Here is a 20,344-nt window from a genome sequence, read left to right as displayed (position 1 = left end):
TGGGCGCCTGTAGTCCCCAGCTACTTGGGAGGCTGAGGCAGGAGAATGGCGTGAACCCGAGAGGCAGAGCTTTCAGTGAGCCGAGATCGCGCCACTGCACTCACTCCAGCCTGGGTGACAGAGGGAGACTCCCTCTCAAAAAAAAAAAAAAAAAAAAAAAAGTAACTAATACAGGAAATTAAATAAAAATCTCCCATCCCTTAAGAAAGTCCTCTTCTGCCTCCTCTTTTTGTCCCTTTTCCAACTTTCTTTCAATATCTCTGCTAATCTCACACCCCTCTTCTTCTAGCAACTCCCCTTAGCATGCCATCCAGCAACCCCAGTTAGCATGCCACATGTTCGTGGCATCTGGAATTTCTCTTCAATTTGTCTCTCAAGTTACTTCTGGTGAAAGTGTCTAGAGCCACTGCAGCTTTGTCATCTGTGGTCCCATTGGTTCTCCCCAAGCCTCCTTAGGAAGGCCAACCATAGCTGTCAGAGGGGAAATGAATGTCAGAGGCTTGCATCTAACAACAATGTTTTCCTTCTATCAAAGCAAATTACTGTTGTAGGGTGATGTTAATTTCACACATCTTAAAGCTGACCTTGAAGGAAACAGTGGCCATTATGAGAAAGTCACTTAGCTTAGGTGCCCGGGAAACAGCGCCAGTGAATGGGGAATTGCACACAGAAGCTTTCTTGAGAGGGTGCTTGGGACACATCTGGGAGGAAGTGAGGAAGGCAGGGTTGAGGAGAAGGACACTACTAGTTTTTAAAATAAGTACTGAGGCCAGATGCCTTGGCTCACACCTGTAATCCCAGCACTTAGGGAGACCAAGAAAGGAGGATCACTTGAGCCCAGGAGTTAAAGACCAGCCTGGGTGACATAGTGAGACCCCTGTCCCTACCAAAAATACCAAAATTAGTCAGGTGTGGTGGAGGAAGGCAGGGTTAAGGCAGCTGCAACTGAGGCTTCACCCAATACCTTAAGAAGCTCCAAAACCACTGTGCACCAAATTGAGGATTGTAGGCTGGACATTTGTATCCCAGCATCAGCTGCCTCCCAAAAATGAGAATAACCTTGGGCAATGTAGTCCTGTCAGTGTTAGGCGATGGCCATCGAAGGACCCACCTGTGATTCATTGCACCAATATGCCTAGCAGCTGGGAGGGGGCACATCAGCCCTGCACAGGGGGACTCAGTGGAGCACCATGTGATCCACTTTAAAACATAAGATCCTTTCCTTGGTCACTCTCAGGGCCACGGTCCCCACCATTTTTCAGAGTGAGAAAATCAGTGTCAGACGAGGCTTGGAGCTCTGAGTTCTGCACCCAGACAGCCAGACTCTGCTCCTCCCATGGCCATGATGAACACGTCACCAGGGCATGCTTTTCAAAGCTGAGAGTTATTTACTGCTCAAGAAAAAGGGCAGGACCGATAGCCCTGGGACACGAAGAGCTCCTAGTTTAGCCTAGACTTGGCCTTCATGCAAACTTTCCCAGACAGACTACCCTGTGGAAAGGGTTATCTAAAGTCTGCAAGGGAAAGGAAAAGAATTTCAGTTTCCATGGTATGTTCTCCCCTAATTTATGCAAAGGCTGTAGATGCAGCCTTGACTTATTTCCTGAGCTTGCTCTGGGTCCAATATTGAGTTTAGGATAGATTTAGGACAGAGATTTAGGATAGATCCATTGTGTGGCATCTTCTAATTGGGCATTCTTCACCTGTTTCCAGCCAGCTCAGTCATGGAGAGAGCCCATACTGGGGAGGTGACTAGGTGGAGAGAAAAGGGTGATACACAGAGAAAAGTCCTATTTTCTCATTGGAATGACTGTGGGATACCTAGAGAATTTGTTTAAAGCCTAGTGTATTAGTCCGTTTTCACAATGCTATAAAGAACTGCCCAAGACTGGGTAATTTATACAGGAAAGAAGTTTAACTACTCAAAATTCCACAGGCTTAACAGCAAGCATGGCTAGGAAGCCTCAGGAAACTTACACTCATGGCAGAAGGCAAAGAGGAAGCAAGCAAGTCTTACATGCGGCAGGTGGGAAGTGAACTGAGAGTACAGGAAAAACTCCCACTTTTAAAACCATCAGATCTTGTGAGACTCATTCACTATCATGAGAACAGCATGGGGGAAACCACCTCCATAATCCAATCACCTCCCACCAGGTTCCTCCCTTGACACATTGGAATTGCAATTCAAGATGAGATTTGGGTGGGGACACAGAGCCAAATCATATCACCTAGAAATCTGCATGGGAGAATAAATACTGATTTTGCTCTCTTAGCAGTGAAAGTCCAGCAGTAATTAGTCTCAAATGCCAATTGTACCTACAGTTGCAGTTGCATCTGTGGATGCCTTTTATCCAGGGGCTGTCAGCATTTGTTGCGCAACAGAATTTCCTGGGAGTCTTTGAAGACATATGAAGGCCCAGCTCTACTTCCTACCTAACACCAACTGTGCTGTAATCTCTGGAAGTAGGGCTCAGGCATCAGTTTTTTGTTGTTGGTTTTTGAGGTTTTGTTTGTTTTTTGAGAGAGAATCTTGCTCTGTCACCCAGGCTGGAGTGCAGTGGCACAATCATAGCTCAATGCAGCCTTAAACCCCTGAGCTCAAGCCATCCTCTCGTCTCAGCCTGGTAAGTAGCTAGGACAGCAGATGCACACCACCATGCCTGACTAATTTTGGTATTTTTGGTAGGGACAGGGGTCTCACTATGTCACCCAGGTTGGTCTTTAACTCCTGGGCTCAAGTGATCCTCCTTTCTTGGTCTCCCTAAGTGGGACTACAGGTGTGAGCCAAGGCATCTGGCCTCAGTACTTATTTTAAAAACTAATAGTGTCCAAGGTTACAAACCACTTCCTTATCCTCCTTTCAACTGGTTTGTCTACTCGGCCTCTCAGCCCTTATAAAATCTTGTGAGAGACCAATGGATGCCAGGACAGGAGAGAGACACCTGGAGGTGCCCACCAGGAAGGGAGGAGTTGGGGGTGGGTTTTCTTTGTTTTGTTTCCTTTTTGACTTGCTTTTTCTTTTTACAGAAAACAGATGTTCAACCTTTCTTACTTTCCTCCCAAGCCTCCTCCTCCTGGAATGCCTGACATCATCAAATGCCCTTTGTAATCTAGGAGACCCCAGCTCATTCTGGTTGATCCCTCAGTAGAAGTTTAAGGGACCCAAAGTGTGTGGGTGCATTTACTAACCTGGTCATCCAGAAGCATTTATTACCCGTCTCCAGCCCAGGACCCTCCAGACTGGCAACACACTCTTTGACTTTACCAATGGAAGACAGAAAAGAAAATCTCATTTTTGACTGTGCTGCTGAGGACTTTTCACCCACCCAGAACCACAGAGCCTTCTTAGTGCATCGCTGGGAATAGCAGGTGCCAGCTAACATGTGTCAGTTAGCATCACGCTTCCCTGACAATTCATCTATCAGGATTAAATCATGTCTTAAGGCTGACATAACATTTACACATCCTTCTGCCAAATTGGTAATGTACATTAAAAATTTTTTTTTGTCTTGTTTTTTTAGAGACAGTCTTGCTATATTACCCAGGCTGGACGCAAACTCCTGAGCTCAAATGATCCTTCCACCTTAGCCTCCCAAATTGCTGGGACTACAGGTGCACACCACTGCATCCTGGTAGATAGCAGACTTAAATTATGTGTTCAGGGATAGACGGGTGTGGAGGGTGCTCCAAGGAGAAGGAATATGCCTTGCATTTTAAAGTGAAATTTGCATGCAATTAATGCAGAGTTGGCCTTAGAACTCCATCCCAAAGCCAGAAAAGCTTAAACTTGACCTAATCAGCATCTGCAAACAAGAGGGATGGAAATGAGTTAGTTCTTTTACTAAGAAGAATGCAGGCAATATTCACAACATGAACTTGAAGGCAGGGAAGAGATGGCATTCTATCATGGAAGTTTGGAATCTCTCCCTCACTCCATCCTGAGAGATGGTTTATACTTAGATCCTTTATATTTTTTTCCCTTCAAGGAAGATCTGACTCACAGAAGGCTAATATGTGCAGGTTCTCCTGCTTTGCAAAGACTTGGATGGCAGGTGACTATGTGGAGTGGGCACGGAGGATTGCAGTGAGTGAAGATACATGAGAAGGTGCTTAATTAGCTTTAGCAGAGCTCTACTTAGATGTTCGACAATTTCCTTCCTGTGGGGGGAAAAAACCCAACATAATGAAAATAACAGCATGAGAGACTTTTGGATTAAATTAGAATGTACAGACTTACAGAGGGTGTGGATTTTTCTTTAGCTGCTCCCTTAGCAAAACACACAAATTGCCAGAGAAAATTGATCATCAAAGTTTAGGACAAAGGTCCTGGGGTCCACAAGGTGACTCCCACAAAGGATTTCTCTGAGTTTTCAGTTTTCCTTATGTGTAAAATGCATAGACAAGACCCTCTGTAAATTGCAAACTGCATCAAGAAATTCCGGTGGAAGTAATTCTTTAGATTTAAAAAAAAAAAATGAACAGAGTAAAGGATAATGGCATGGGCAAGAAAAGACACATTAAAGACACCCGCAGTGCAGATTTCAGAATTCTGCAACCTCCTATCTGCAGAATCCCAACTTCAGAAATGTCTCTCAGGCCCTGACTTCAGTTGTGTACCCTGTTACTGCGTTGTCGCCTTTCTTTGCTTTGAGCCAGTTCAACTGCATGGGAAGAGCAAAGGAGAAGGAGGAGGGACCGTGAAGAGTCCAAAGTGAGGGGGAAGAACTGGACAGGTAGTTTTCCACGGGCTACAGAAGCATCTTTGTACACATGTGAGCTCACTACTCCTCTTGTTGGCTCCTGATTGACCCCTGCGCAGAGAGATGGCTCCACATCCTGGAGATTAGATTTTATTACAGAGACAGACTAGGGGCATGTCAACTTTGGCATCAGGAAGGAACAAAAGCTGGACTGGGATCTGAGGAAAGGTGTTCTCATTATAACCCAAATAGGTTTTATAAAATCCTTGCAGGCACACACCCCCATACAAAAATGGCCAGCTTCGCACACAGAGAAGCAGCTTGGCGGAGAAGGAGGCACACTACATAGGAGGTCATGGGGAAAAACTCCAGAGAACTCGTTGACAATGAACACCTAAAAACCAGAACTAATTTGATCTTAGGCAGCAACCAATAGTGTATGGCATCTCGAGCAATGGAGCTAAGTGTCCCCTCCCTTCTCTGAACTGATCAGACAGAGGTTTGACACTAATCAAATATATGTCGAATGAATGAATAAATGAATGAGTGAGTTCAGACCTCGCCTGGAGTACTAGGTTCAGTTCTACACACCATACTTTGAGAAAAACTATAGCAAGTTCAGAAGAGCATAACTGGGAGGATGCAATAGTACAAACGTATCACATGAAGAAAAGTAGGAGAAACTAGGAATATTTAACCTGAGAAAGGAAAGTCGGTGCTAGGGGTGGGGAAGGCATAGGGTTCAAGGAAGAGAAGAAGGACTAGACTTTTTCTGTGTTGTCCTAGGTGGAATCTTCAAGGTGACATATGACAGTGATCAGCAACGCCTGCAAAAATACTGGGCTGATATGTGTTCTGTGTCATTGAGGAAGTTTCTGGAAACTAATAATTATTTGGTAAGGAGGTCTTGAGAAGGATGAACAGCATGGTGCTACTCTAAGATCCTTGCCAACCCTCTGGTTCTATCGTTCTACAGAGAAGTATGTGGTTGCAACCCATCTGCCACCTAATAATTGTGAGATGTAGACAAATCACCCAACTTCTGTGAGTTTCAGCTACTCTTCTGTTAAATGTAGAAATTAATTCTTCTGGTGGTTAATTGAATCAAATCAGCTCTGCAGGTCCATCTTTGATTCATAAGGAAACCAACTGTGTGATTTCAAGGACACTGAAGATCTACTGATTGATTGATACCTGCTGATTAATATCTGAAGTTCCACCTGGAGGGATTCATTCTTGAACCTTAAGAATTTATCTCTAATTAAAATATGAATATTCATGGAAGAAGTAATGAATTAAACATAAGGAATCATTTACTTCTAATATGAATAATTTTCTTAATTTCAACACAGCACCATGTGTTACAGAAAATAAATTTGTATAAAAGAGAAGGGAAAGCATACTGGAGGCTTGAGAAGAAAAAGATAAACTTATATTTCTATTTCTAAATTTCATCTAAGTTTAGCCCTGCTTATAAGTCAGATAATTCTGATTGTTTTATTGCTTAGTCTTACATTCTGGGCTTAAGCTATTGCCTTATTTTCTTGGAATCCTTTTGACTTTAGACCTCAGAACATATATATTGTGTCCTGGAAAATGGATATCCAGTGACAGAGAGGTAACAAAGTTGTTCTAGAAGCAAAAGGACAGAGAGGGATGATGATTTCTCTCTATTGTGTCAGTCATGTGTCCTTTCCTCCAACTCAAAAATTATTAATACAGTGAAGATGAAGGGGGACAAGAATATTTTTATATTTACTTTTATTTTTATTTTTAACCTGAAATGCTACAATTCTAAGCCCTTTACCTAAGTCTATCATTGCTTAGATTTCTCTAAATATAGCATGGCATAATGAAAAGAGCAAATTCCAGCTTTAGGACCAACCTAGAACTCTGGCTGTACCTTTATATTAATATTAGCTGTGTGACTTTAGACAACTTATTTGAACCACTGAGACTCAGGTTCTACATCTTCAAATGGAGGTAATAACGCCTAATTTACAGGATTGTTCTACAGGTTAAATGAGATAAATCCAGCGTATATTAGGCCATTAAGAACTGCTAGTTCACTTACTTCTTTTTGAGAAAATGTCTAAACTTTATCCATGTTACATAAATTTTTCAGACTACAATTAAATATATGGAATGGTCACTTAATATGTTTCAGATGTGTTGTTCCATGAAGCTACACAGCAGATGATATTTTCATTTGCATTTTTTGTGGTCACTTAATATGCCAGTGAGTTAATACTCTATAATATATAACCACCATATTATTGGACATGGAAATTGGAAGTAGGTAGGCAGGTAGATAGATAGATAAAAACATTTCAAAGCAGAATCAGAGAGAAATGCAGAAAATGCAGAAATAGTTGCCACAAAAAGAACGTGAGTCTCCAAGATAGAATAATAACTCCGGGGCTGAGCTATGACTCCATGGAATCCCATATGGGGCCATTCCTATAGAAAAAGAACTATATCCCCTGAATTTAAATCATTAGAGGTAGAGGACCAGAAACCAGAGCTGCTTGCTTCTATGCCCAAAGCTGGATTGCACAAATACAGACAAAGAAAATAAATCAACAAAAATAGCTAAGAGGCATTTCTAAACATGTCCAGCTGCAAAAATTTATGACTATTAGCTCTTGGAAAAAGGTCATTTCAGATAAGACAACTATTTATACAGAAAACAAAAATGAAACATATATTGATTGGTTTTCAGTTGACTCTCCCAGTCCTGGGAGAGGTAGGAAGTAGGAAAAAGCCCAGGTAAACTGCTTGCTCCCATCCACGTAAAGTCCCCAAAATTTGGACAAGAGGGTGGCTTCAGAAAAAGTTGAAGTTCAGTGTTTTATGACCATGTGGACCTTTTTTTATTTTCTCCAGCATTCTTTTGTAAAAGAGAGGAAAGGATCCAAAGACATAAACATTCTTGAGATGGAGGCTTTTCCATAGCCAAGTTACACCTTTGAGTACTACAGGAGGAATGGTTCATGGCAGAAATTCCCCTAGCAGGGAAAGAAGACTTTCTCTTTTAATTGTTCCAATGAATCTACTGTTCAAAGGCTGTATGATGTTGGAAAGTTATCCACTTCTCTATGTCTTAGTTTCCTCATCTATAAAGTAGTTGCTGAGATCTCTTCCAGCTCTACCAGTCAACGTTTAATGATTTTTCTTCTATTTTTGAAGCTGTCAGACTCTTCTCCTAACCATATAAGTTTGAATACATTAAAATGTAAAACTAAAGTTTGCATATAAAGTGTCATTAAGTAGATCCCTAGTAATTCGTCACAATGTCCAGCCCAATGCAGACTGAGTTAACTTTGCACAATCTACAGAAAGGGTTTGCTTCACATAACTGTTAAATAGAGTCAAAGGAAATAATGCTGTTAGAGTAATTTGATAACAAACAGGCATCCTTACTATAATATGTGCAATGCAGATGCTAACCTAGCTGAGGTCTCCTGGCCCCTGGAGAACCAGATAAACTTATCTCCAACCACTATTCATGCCCTGTCAAAATCCAAACCTCAGCAAGATGGGTGCTAAGTCCTGGTGGGCTCATTTCATTCTCAGCTTCCGCAGGTGTTCTCTGTTCTTCACTGCAAAAGTAGAACTCAAGTTCTTTCCTGAATTCCTAAAAAACAAAACAAAACTTTCACACAAAGCATTCATAAGTGTGATAGACTTTACTGAGGATGGGTTGAGGTGGTTAGAGACAAAAGTGAGTGTCATATCACAGCAACAGGAAGATTTTCAAATTCCACATCAGGCATCCCTAGTCTTATATGGTGGAATTTCTAATAGTTGCTTCATTGCATGTGGATCTCAGCTTTATTTCATCTGCTAATTCCTCCAATCTCCTTTCTTAATCTTTCCTTTCCTCTCTTCTGTATCCTCCCTCTTGGGAACACAGAGCACCTTCTCCTTGGTTCAAGCAGGGCACTATTTTTTTGTTGTTGTCTTGACTTATGCCTTTGGAAATTTTACCTTCTTTTCTTAGTAACTTATCAAAATGTTTTTTCCAAACAATGGCATTTTTCCCTAAGAAGAATTCTGCCGCCTAAAATATTTTAAGTTACCTTAGCTTTTTCATCTGAAAATTTTATGGTTATAAATTATTACCATAAAGTGGTAAATTATGGCAATACATTATTACCATTGTGGTAATAATGTATTACTCATCATAATGGTACTATATAAATATACAATTCATGACTGTAGAAAATTTTTCAGATGAAAAAGCTAAGGTAACTTATTTTCCCGTAGTCTTAAAATGACTTCAGTTGTACTCAGAAGTAAACAAACTGTAGACAATTAATTCAGAGCCTGTAATTAAGTAAGGCTCTAAGTTAGACCTTGATGAATCAATGAAGCTTAAAATACAATATGAAGGCAAAAGACCCAGAATACCCAACATACTAAAAAAGAAGAAAGAAGTTGAAGGACTGACATTATCTGACCTCAAGACTTACTATAAGCTACAGTAACCAAGGCAGTGTGGTCATTAGTTAAAGGAGACATAGATCAATGGAACAGAATAGAGAGCCGAGAAATAGACCCATGTAAATATAGCCAAGGGAATCTTTGACAAAAGAGCAGTAAATGAAATCTAATGGGGGAAATGATAGTCTTTTCAACAAATACGGCTGGAACAATTAGATATCCATATGCAAAAAATAATAACAACAATATAGGCACAGACCTAATATTTTGCACATAAGTCAACTCAAAGTGGATCATATATAGACCTAAATAAAACATACAATGCTATAAAACTTCTGGAAGAGAACACAGAAAATCTATGCCACTTTGGGTTTGTGGTGAGTTTTTAAATACAACACCAAAAGAATAATCCATGAATGATTTCCATGAAAGAAAAAACTGATGTGAGATCTCACTAAAATTAAAAACTTGTGCTCTTTGAAAGACACATTTAAGAGAATGAAAACGCAAGTCATAGACTGAAAGAAAATATTTGCAATCACTTATCTAATGAAGGATTCATCTCCAAAATATACGGAGAATCCTTAAAACTTAGCAATAAGGAAACAAACAACCCTATTTTAAAATGGACAAAACATTTGAACAGGCATCTCACCAAAGATATACAGATGGCAAATAAGCCTATAAAAAGACACTAAACATTATTTGTAATTAGAGAACTGCAATGTAAAACAACAAGATAACACTACATACCTATTAGAATGGCTGAAATTAAAAAAAAAATGACAATACCAAATGCTGGTGGGGATTTGGAGTGGTAGGAACTTTCATTCATTGCTTGTGGAAATGAAAAATGGTAGTCACCTTGGAAGGCAGTTGTTTCTTAGAATGCTAAACACAGTCTCACCACATGACCCTGCAATTGTGCTCCTAGGTTTCTAGCCAATTGATTTGAAAACTATGTTCACACAAAACATACACATGAATGCCTATTGAAGCTTTATTCATAATTGCCAAAAAGTGGAAGCAACCAAAATGTCTTTGAATATATGAAAGAAGAAACAAACTGTGGTACCTCCATACAATGGAACAGTATTAACAACAAAAAGTGAGCTATCAAGCTATGAAAAGACATGGAGGAACTCTAAATCCACATCAATAAGTGAAAGAGGTCAGCATGGTAATGCTACATACTAACTGATTCTAATTATACATTCTGGAAAGAGCAAAACTATAGAAATAGTTTTTTTTAAAAAAATCAGTGGTTGCCAGCAATTTGGGGGAGTAGGGGAAGTATGAATAGGTGGAGCACAGGGGATTTTTAGGGCAGTGAAACTTCTATGTAACATTGTAAGAGTGGATACCTGACATTATGCATTTATCAAAACCCATAGAACTTTGCATCACAAAGAGGGATGCTTAATATATTTTTAAAAACTCACTTAGTAGGCTGGGTCCAGTGGCTGACACCTGTAATCCCAGCACATTGGGAGGCCGAGGCAGTCGGATCGCCTGAGCTCAGGAGTTTGAGACCAGCCTGGGCAACATGGCGAAACCCCATCTCTACAGGAAATATACGAGATGAGCCTGGAACACCTTACAGTTTCAGAAAGTAAGAAAGCATTAAACACACACACACACACACACACACACACACACAATGATGGGGGTATATCAAAGGGACACAGGAACCAACTGAAAGAGATCCCAATAGCCAAATATGAAATAATTTAAGTAATAAAATTAATAAAGGAATAATGGATTATAACCCCAAGCATGAAATAAATACACATGAGCCCATTCTAGTAACAATAAATAACTGAATGAATGAATGAGAAGAAACAAAATCCTGTGCAGAAAAATTCAAAATAATTTATGTAGATATTCCATCCTCAACGAAGAGGGTGGAATACTTTGCTCTTCACTCCTTAAGATGGGCTGCAAATAATGACTTCCTTCCAAAGAGTGCAGCTTGGAAAGGGAGAAAACAGGATGAATTTTGCAGTGGAGAAATGTGACAAACACCAGTTCATCCTGTGAACAAGGTCAGTCGATAGCATGTACTCTAAATATAACATGGTGAAAATGGCACTTTACCTCTCTGACCGTCCTCCCCTAAACCCATGAATCCAGTCTAATCATGGGAAAGCATCAGACACATTTCAATAAAGGGCATCCTGCAATATACTTGACCAATACTTCTCAAAACTGTCAAAGTCATCAAGAACAAGGAAAGTCTGAGAAACTCACAGCAAAGAGGAGCCTCAGGAGACATGACCAAATGTACTGTGGTATCCCAGATGGGGTCCTCAAATAAGAAGATGACATTAGGTAAATACTAACGAAACCTGAAAAAAATACATTGGTAGATGTCAGTTATTAATAATGTATCAATATCAGTTCATTAATTGTAACAAATGCATTCTAGTAATGTAAGAGGTTCATAATAGGGAAACTGGAGAGGGTAGATGGGAGTTCTCTGGGGCATATATAGTACTCTCTGTGCTATCTATGCGATTTTTCTGAAAATGTAAAACTTTTCAAAAATTAAAGTCTATTAAAAATATACGGTATATTCACCATTAAAAAAAAAAAAACAAGTATAAGAGTAGGCTGGGTGCAGTGGCTTATGCCTGTAATCCCAGCATTTTGGGAGGCCGAAGTGGGTAGATCACTTGAGGTCAGGAGTTCGAGACCAGCCTGGCCAACATAGTGAAATACCATCTCTACTAAAAATACAAAAATTAGCCTGATGTGGTGGCGTGTGCCTGTAGTCCCAGCTACTTGGGAGGCTGAGGCAGGAGAATCACTTGAACCTGGGAGGTGGAGGTTGCAGTGAGCCGAGATCACACCACTGCACCCCAGCCTGGGCGACAGAGCAAGACTTCGTCTCAAAAAAAAAAAAAAAAGTATATAAGTGATGGATTTGTTAATTACATTGATTTAATTATTCTACAATGCAAACATATAGCAAAACATCACACTGTACCTCATAAATATAATAATTTATACATCATTGTCTATCAAATAAAATGTATAAATAAATAAAATAAAAACATACAGTATGACACACAACAAATATTTATTGAACAGGAAAATGACAATGTATATGGCATCAAGGAAATTATATTCTGCACAAAAAGAGAGAACATCATATGTGAAAATGTTAGTAATATGAGGCTGTCTGATCTGAGTGTCAAATAACTGCTAATAACAAGTAACATTTATTAAATGCTTACCATGTGTTTACTAACACTTCATGTGTATTATCTTATTTAATGCTCACAACAGCCTCCAGAAGAGGTGCTACGATTATTGCCATTATAATTATCTCTGTTTTACAGATAAGGAAGCCGAGGCTCAAAGAGGTTAAGTAATTTGCCAAGTCATATGGACGACAAATGGCAGAGCCAGGATTTGAATTCAGCCTCTCTGATGACAAACTTAGTATATTACAGCTTAAAGGAGTTACAGAGACAGAAGCTGTCTTCTCTGGAGGGCCAGCCAGTTTTTATGGTAGCATGGGGATTTGAGCTGAACTCTGAAGGCTGGAAGGACTAAGATGAGTGGAAAGATGGAAGGAGAACATTTACAGTGGAGAGAAGTCTGTGAGCAAGAGCTGGAAGGCTAGTGTGGCCAGTGCCTCCAGAGAGCAGAAGCGAGCCTTACCCTCAGCCTCCTTTGTAGCACTTCTCCCAGCCCTGCTGGGTCTTCTCAAATCCAGAGCTGGGGAGCTTCTACCATGGCTCCATCCGGCTGCTTTGGGAGTCAGGCTCATGCCTTTCTATTGCACCAACATGGAAGGACAGGCATCCTCTCCGGAAACCCACAAATACTTCCAAAAAACCAAAGTTGAAAAAAAAAATCCTAGCCACTGGAATTCCTTAAGGAGCTACACGAAGGAGAGCGGCACAAAGCCACACGCCCCTGGGGGGCTTTGTGAGCAGTACACCTGCTCAACAGAGACCCACACTTCCAGCCCAGGTTTATGAGAGTGGCCACTGCCCTTCTATCACATAATGACTCGTTGTCTGCTACATTAGAGCCACCAAGTCTCCACTCTGACTCCTGCTGCACCTCTCAGATTCTAACCCTGGATTCTGTCTCTTTACAAAACAATTTCCTATATGCATCTCAAAGACCACTCCTCTGCAATTTACAGACGAATGTGATTCATTACAGCAGCCCAAAGATCTTTCCCTGGAGAAAGTCTTTGGTTAATTTGTGTGGCTCTATGAAGTCGATTTTCCTATCAAGTCACATGGCCTTCTCCTCCCATATCATCAAAAGTGGTGGCATTCAACTACACATCGATTAATTTTCTTCAGTCCTGGGCCTAAGCAAAGGCAGAGAGGCTTGTCTTCAGTTCTCCCCTCTGTTCACTAACAAGTTGGGGTGGTCCTTCCTCTTGTGCAGCCTTCAGCAGCCCCAAGTCCTCCCCAAGGCCCACAGATACCTTCTCAGCAGCAGCCCCAGAGGCCAGGCCTTCTTGGAGCACCAACATCTCCACACTGCTTGCTGTAGGCTCTGTTCCCGGTGTAGGAGGAACTGCTCTGGGTGAATTCTTCCCTAGATTACAGGTTTCTGTACTCAATACTCTGTAATTGTGATAGCCTTTATACCCAGTGTGGTGTTTGGACAGGGAGCCCATCTGGGAAGGGCCATTGTCAGAGCTGAGGGTCGCTGGGCACTGCCATCTGAGTTTCAGCTAATTGCCAGGCAAGGCCCTGGGTACTGGAGAGGACATAAAGGATTGCATAAATAAAATGCAGTTCTGTCCTTCCAATTGAGAAAAATTACATAGTAACTGTAAATAGTCAAATGAGACTCAGAATTGTTTTTCTCTGACAAATAATATTGTAAAGAGATGCAGCAGATGGTCTCTAAAAACATTTTTTATTGTCATTCTGTGATTCTCTGAATGATTTGCATTCATTCATTGGGCAAACACAGATTAAATACCTACCAACTTGTATCCTAGGCAAGACATTTAATCTGCATTAATTCACCCAGGACATTTTACCTGATTGGAGCCAGAGATGCAGCCCACGGCCATGAAATAGAAAAAAGCTAACATGCCCACAAAGGAAAAGGACCCATACTTCAGCTTTTGTTAGTGCCCACTTTCAACCAGCTGAGCTAACCACTCAGAAAAGGAGATTCTAGCAAGCCTTTGGTACATACACTATCTGAAGAGTCCTCACGGGCCCCCAAGTATTGGAGAAAGGAAATCAAGCCACCATTTCCAGTTTGGTTCCTAAATGGAGCCAAAGCAGAAATAGAACCTAGGAACTTTGGGCTTCCAAGCAAACACTGTATTTATGAGGCTCTGCACCTCCCACTGCCCCAGAGACTGCCAAACCCCATCAGAGTGAAGAAGCAAAGTGCAGACAATGCAATCTGTGGCCCCTGGCAAAGGACTAGGGATGTGCAGGATGTGCTCTGCTTTTAATGCATGTCCCCTTTTAATTACAGAACTGGTCAAGAGCTCTCAGCTCCCACACACCCAGCTCCTTATAATGCTAGACTGTTCTACAGCCATCTCCAGCAGCAACAGAGTAACAAACACAACTGCTAGCCTCAGCTCCTCAAGGGAGCAGGGGTTCCAGCTGATATGACCAGTTCAGCAACAGTTCCTTGTTGCCTTGCTTTTTTCCAAACCAGGGCCTGTTGCCATGGGTCAAGGAGATGAACCCTCTGTTGTCATCCTCTCCCCAAAGAAGTCATTTTCCAGGGCAGGAAAAGGCTCCCATTAAACTTCTTTCTGCCCTGGAACAGAAGAGTAGTTTGCAGGAAGAACTTCAAATCTGGTTTCTGATGCTATTCAAATCAAAACACAGTACCTGAAAGGGGAAACCAAGTGAATTCTGGCAAGGATGTTCAGTTCTGCCTGGGAGATTTTAGCTCCAATATTTCCATGGCTACACAGACAGATGCCCAAGGTCTAAATTGGGTGAGAGCGTGTAATATTGGGATATACTATGAAATACATATTTGGTCTCTGCCTGGGATTCTTAAAACCTTTGGAATTTCCTGAGTGGTAATAAGAGGAGCGTCTTTTGTTATTCGTAATAAGCCCCTTTCAACTATACCTGAGTTTATGCTAATGAAGTGACTCTTGGAGGATGGGGCCTGGACCCCAGAGGAACCAACCATGTGATTAGAGGACTGGAACTTTCACCCCCACCCTGGAATTCTGGGGAGGAGAGAAGGGCTGGGGATTGAGTTCCGTCACCAGTGGCCAATGACCTCATCAAGCATACTTACATAATGAAGCCTCCATAAAAACTCTGCACCATGAGATTCACGGAGCTTCTAGGTCAGTGAACACATGGAGGTTTGAAGAAGATGGCACGCCCAGTGAAGACATGGAAGTTCCGTGCCCTTTCCCCATCGCTTGCCCTCTGTGTCTCTTCCATTTGGCTGTTTCTGAGTTGTGTCCTTTATAACAAGGGTCCTCAACCCCCGCCCCCACCCCCCACCTCTCTGCCGCTGGGCTGCACAGCAGGAGGTGAGTCTTAAGTGGGAAAATAAAACTTCATCTGTATTTACAGCTGCTCCCCGTCACTCCTATTACCAACTGAGCTCTGCCTCCTGTCAGGGCAGCAGCTGCATTAGATTCTCATAGGAGCATGAACCCTACTGTGAACTCCACATGCAAGGGATCTAGGTTGTGCATTGCTTATGAGAATCTAATGCCTGATGACCTGAGGTGGAACAGTTTCATCCTGAAACCATCCCCCCACCATCTGTGGAAAAATTGTCTTCCATGAAACCAGTCCCTGGTGCCAAAAAGGTTGGGGACTGCGGCTTTATAAAACTGGTAATAGTAAGCAAAATGTTTCCCTGAGCTCTGTGAGCCATTGTAACAAATTATCGAACCTGAGGAGGCCGTCATGAGAACTCAATTTATAGCCAGCTCATGCAGAAGCACAGGTATTAACCTGGGACTTGCAACTGGCATCTGAATTGGAGGCAGTCTTTGGGACTGAGCCCTTGCCCTGTGGGGTCTGCATTAACTCCAGATAAATGGTGTCAGAATTCAATTGAATTATAGGACACCCAGTTGGTGTCTGCAGAAAACTGGGCAATTGCTTGGTGCAGGAAAACGCACACATTTGATGATGAGAGGAGCATAGTCAGAAGTGTTCTGTATGAGTGTAGAAAAAAGCTTTTTTCTTTTTAGAGCCCATGAGTACTCAGATTTCAGATTCTAGGGAATACAAGGGAAAGAGGACTGAAGAAACAAATATCTTGGAGGCTTATCGTCTCTTTCCTGAAACACAAACATTGCAGTAACTCACACTTCTTTCAGAGAAGTTGCCAACACAGAAGAAGATATAGAAGAGCCAGGGAATTCCAAAGCCTCAGGCTCTGGGAGGAGAGGGTTCTATCTCCATTCTGTATCCACTTCTTGAGAAGGTCAGTACAGAGATAAATATTCTCTAAAATAACTAGCCACACAGCTGGTCTCCAAAACCACTCTCTATTAGTGTCAGGCTGTTATTTATAATCTTCCTTCAAGACTATGTAATGTTGATAATGTGAGTGTTTTGTGGATAGGATTTCTTCCTGGTGTATTGCCTCTCATTGGAGTGAAGAATGCAGAATCTCAATTTTACAGATTAGCTCTACCCTGGAATGGAGTTTGGGGTCTTGTGTCTGTTCTATATGACTCTCTCACCTTTAAGCTCTTCAGTTAACACCTGTGCAACCAGCTTAGTTGGGTTTCAACTCCAACCCAAGTTATCTACTGAACTTTTCATTTACACCAACAAACAAAATCCCTGAGCTCTGCTTTTCTGAAATTTTAAGGAACAAATGTAAATATTGAATATCTATTCTTTATTTATTTATTTACTTTTTTTTTTTTTTTTTTTTGAGACAGGGTCTCACTCTGTCACCCAGGCTGGAGTGCAGTAGTGTGATCACAGCTCACCGTAGCCTCAAATTCCCAGGCTCAAGTGATCCTCCCACCTCAGCTTCTTGAGTACCTGGGACTACAGGTGTGCATCACCATGCTGGCTGTATTTTTAAAATTTTCTGGTAGGGACAGAGTCTCACTATGCTGCTTTGGCTGGTCTTGAACTCCTGGGCTCAAGCGATCCTCCTGCATCAGCCTTCCAAAACACTATGATTATAGGTGTGAACCCCACACCTGGCCTGCCTACTTTTTTTAAGGCATTAACTCTTATTGCTTGAGTTACAAATAATACCAAGGTTGTCTGATATTAATAATTTAAATTTATGAAATTATTTTATTTTTTAGTTGTCTTCATATAATTTATTTTTTGAGCCTTCCAGCATCTGTGAAGAAGCTAGGACAAATAAAATGTATAAGGCATTGTTATTATTATTGTTGCCATTTAACAGAGAAGGAAATTAAGGATCAGTGGAGCAAAAACTTGGCTGGGCTTACGTAGCAAGTTGGGATTGAAACCAGCACCAAAACCCTGGGTTCCTGACCCTTAGTCTAGTAAATAACTAAATACGGAAAATCCAGTCTGTGTTTTTGTAAAAAATGATACTGAAACTTTATAACACAGTGCCCCTACTCCTTTTCCAAAAGGCCTGCTTTAATTTCTGAATGGATTCCAAGCTGATGACCACCTGTTGGACATACTGTGGAGGAGACTCTCGCATTAGGCAGAAGACCAGACTACTTACACAATCAAGCCTCTCCTAATGCTAGGATTCTATTACACTAGAACCCATTTCACAGAGAAAGCAGTGAGCACTCCACTTATTATGTAGATAGCAAGTTGCCAGACCAATGGCTCTGAACTTGAGATTATAGACACTTGAGGTTTACAGTATCTTTTTCAAATAACCAAGAACTCCATTGTGAATCAAGCAGTCTGAATTAATGATGAATAATTTCTTGAGTACATAAGTGCCATTGTAATTAATAACACAAAGTTATTAAAAATTTAGCAAAACCCAAAAATTACATGATCATCTCAATTGATGCAGAAAAAGCATCTGATAAAACTCTCCACCCTTTCATGATTTTTTTAAAAAACACACAAAATAAAGAGGACTAGGTCTTCCTCAATCCATTAAAGGGCATATATGAAAAACCCACAGGTAACATTATACTTAATGGTGAAAGACTGGATGCTTTCCCCCTATTATTTGGAAGAGACAAAGATGTCTACTCTCACCACTTCCATTCAGTATTACTCTGGGAGGTTTTAGAGTAATTAGACAAGAAAAAGAAGTAAAAGGCATCTACATTGGAAAAGAAATATAATTACCTCTATTTGCAGATGACATTGATCTTATATATAGAAAACCCAAAAGAATCCACCAAAAACTATTAGAACTACTAGACAAGTTTAGCAAGTTTGTGGGATACAAGATTAATATACAAAAATCAATTGTATTTCTGTATACATGCAATGGAATGATTTGAAAATGGAGTTAAGAAAACAATTCCATTTATAATAGCATCAAAAAAATGAAATACTTAGAAATAATTAACAAAAGAAGTGCAAAATTTATACTCTAAAACCTACAAAACATTGTTGAAAGAAATTAAAGAAGACATAAGTAAATGGGAAAACATCCCACATTCATGGAATGGAAGACTTAACATGTTAAGATGTTGATACTTTCTAAATTGATCTACAGATTCAACACAATCTCTATCAAAATCCCAGCCGATGTCTTTGGAGAAATTCACAAGCTGACTCTAAAATTCATATGGAATTATAAGGGACCCTAAATAGCTGAAACAATCTTGAAAGAGAAGAAACAAAGTAGGAGGACTCACACTTCCAGATTCTAAAACTCACTGCAAAGCAATTGACATCAAGATAGTATGATGCTGGCACAAAAACAGACTTATAAATCAATGGCATATCGTTGAGAGTACAGAATTAACTACATATCTCTCCAGTCCATTGATTTTTTTTTTACAAGAGCATCAAGACTATTCAATGGGGGAAAGAATAGCCTTTTCAACAAATGATGCCGGGACAACTGGATAGTCATGTGCAAAAGAGTGGAGCTGGTCCTCTACCTCACACCATATAAAGGGCAACTTAAAATAGGACAAAGACTTAAACATAAAAACTGAAACTATAAAACTCTTAGAACTCTTAGGAGAAAATATAAGGCTAAGTCTTTACGACCTCACACTCAATAAAGGATACTTAGATATAATGCCAAAAGTATAAGGAGCAAATGTACAACTACTATGTATCTATAATAAATACACTGGACACAATCAAAATTTAAAGCTTTTGTGTGTCAAAGGACTTCATCAAGAAAGTGAAAAGACAACACACAAAATGGGAGAAAATATTTGCAAATCATATATCTGATAAGGGACTTTTTTCCAGAATATATAAAGTACTCTTCTAAATCAATAATAAAAAGACAACATAATTTTTAAAATGACCAAAGAACCTACATAGACATTTCTCCAAGAAAGATTATATAGTTATCAGGGAAAGGCAAATCAAATTCACAATAAGATGCTACTTTATCTCCACCAGGATGGCCAGAATCAAAAAGTCAGAGAATATGTCTTGATGTGGATATAGAGAAATCAGAAAACCCTCTGATTTTATATTAAATGTAAAATGATGCAGACTCTGTGGAAAGCAGTCTGACAGTTTCTCAAACAAATATACATAGAGTTACCATATGAACCAGCAATTCCACTCCTAGGCAAATACCCAAGAGAAGTGAAAACGTGTATCTGCACAAAAGCTTGTACCAAGATGTTTGTAGCAGGATTCTTCATAATAACAAAAAGTAGAAAGAATTCAAATGTTTGTCAACTGATGAATAGATAAACAAAATCTGATATATCCATCAACAGACTATGATTCAGCCATAAATAAGAAATGAAGTATTCATAAAAGCTACAACATGGATAAACCTTAAAATGATTATGTGAATTGAAGGAGACCAGTCACAGAAGACCGCAATTTCATCTATATGAAATGTCAGAATAGAGTAATCCATAGAGACAGAAAGTAAATCACTGTTTGCATAGATCCGGGGCAGTGGGGAGAATGGAAAGAGAGGAGTGTTAGCTAAATGATACAGGGTTTCTTTTTGAAGTAAATAAAATGTTTTAAAGTTGACCACAGTGATGATTACATGGCTCTGTGATTATACTGGAAACCATTGGATTGTACACTTTAAATGGGTGAATTGTATGGCATGTGAATTGTATCTCAAAA

This window comes from Pongo abelii, chromosome 7 (assembly GCF_028885655.2).
Source record: "Pongo abelii isolate AG06213 chromosome 7, NHGRI_mPonAbe1-v2.0_pri, whole genome shotgun sequence".
Lineage (NCBI taxonomy): Eukaryota > Metazoa > Chordata > Mammalia > Primates > Hominidae > Pongo > Pongo abelii.
The sequence above is the reverse complement of the archived record's forward strand: the minus strand, read 5'-3'. Positions refer to the sequence as shown.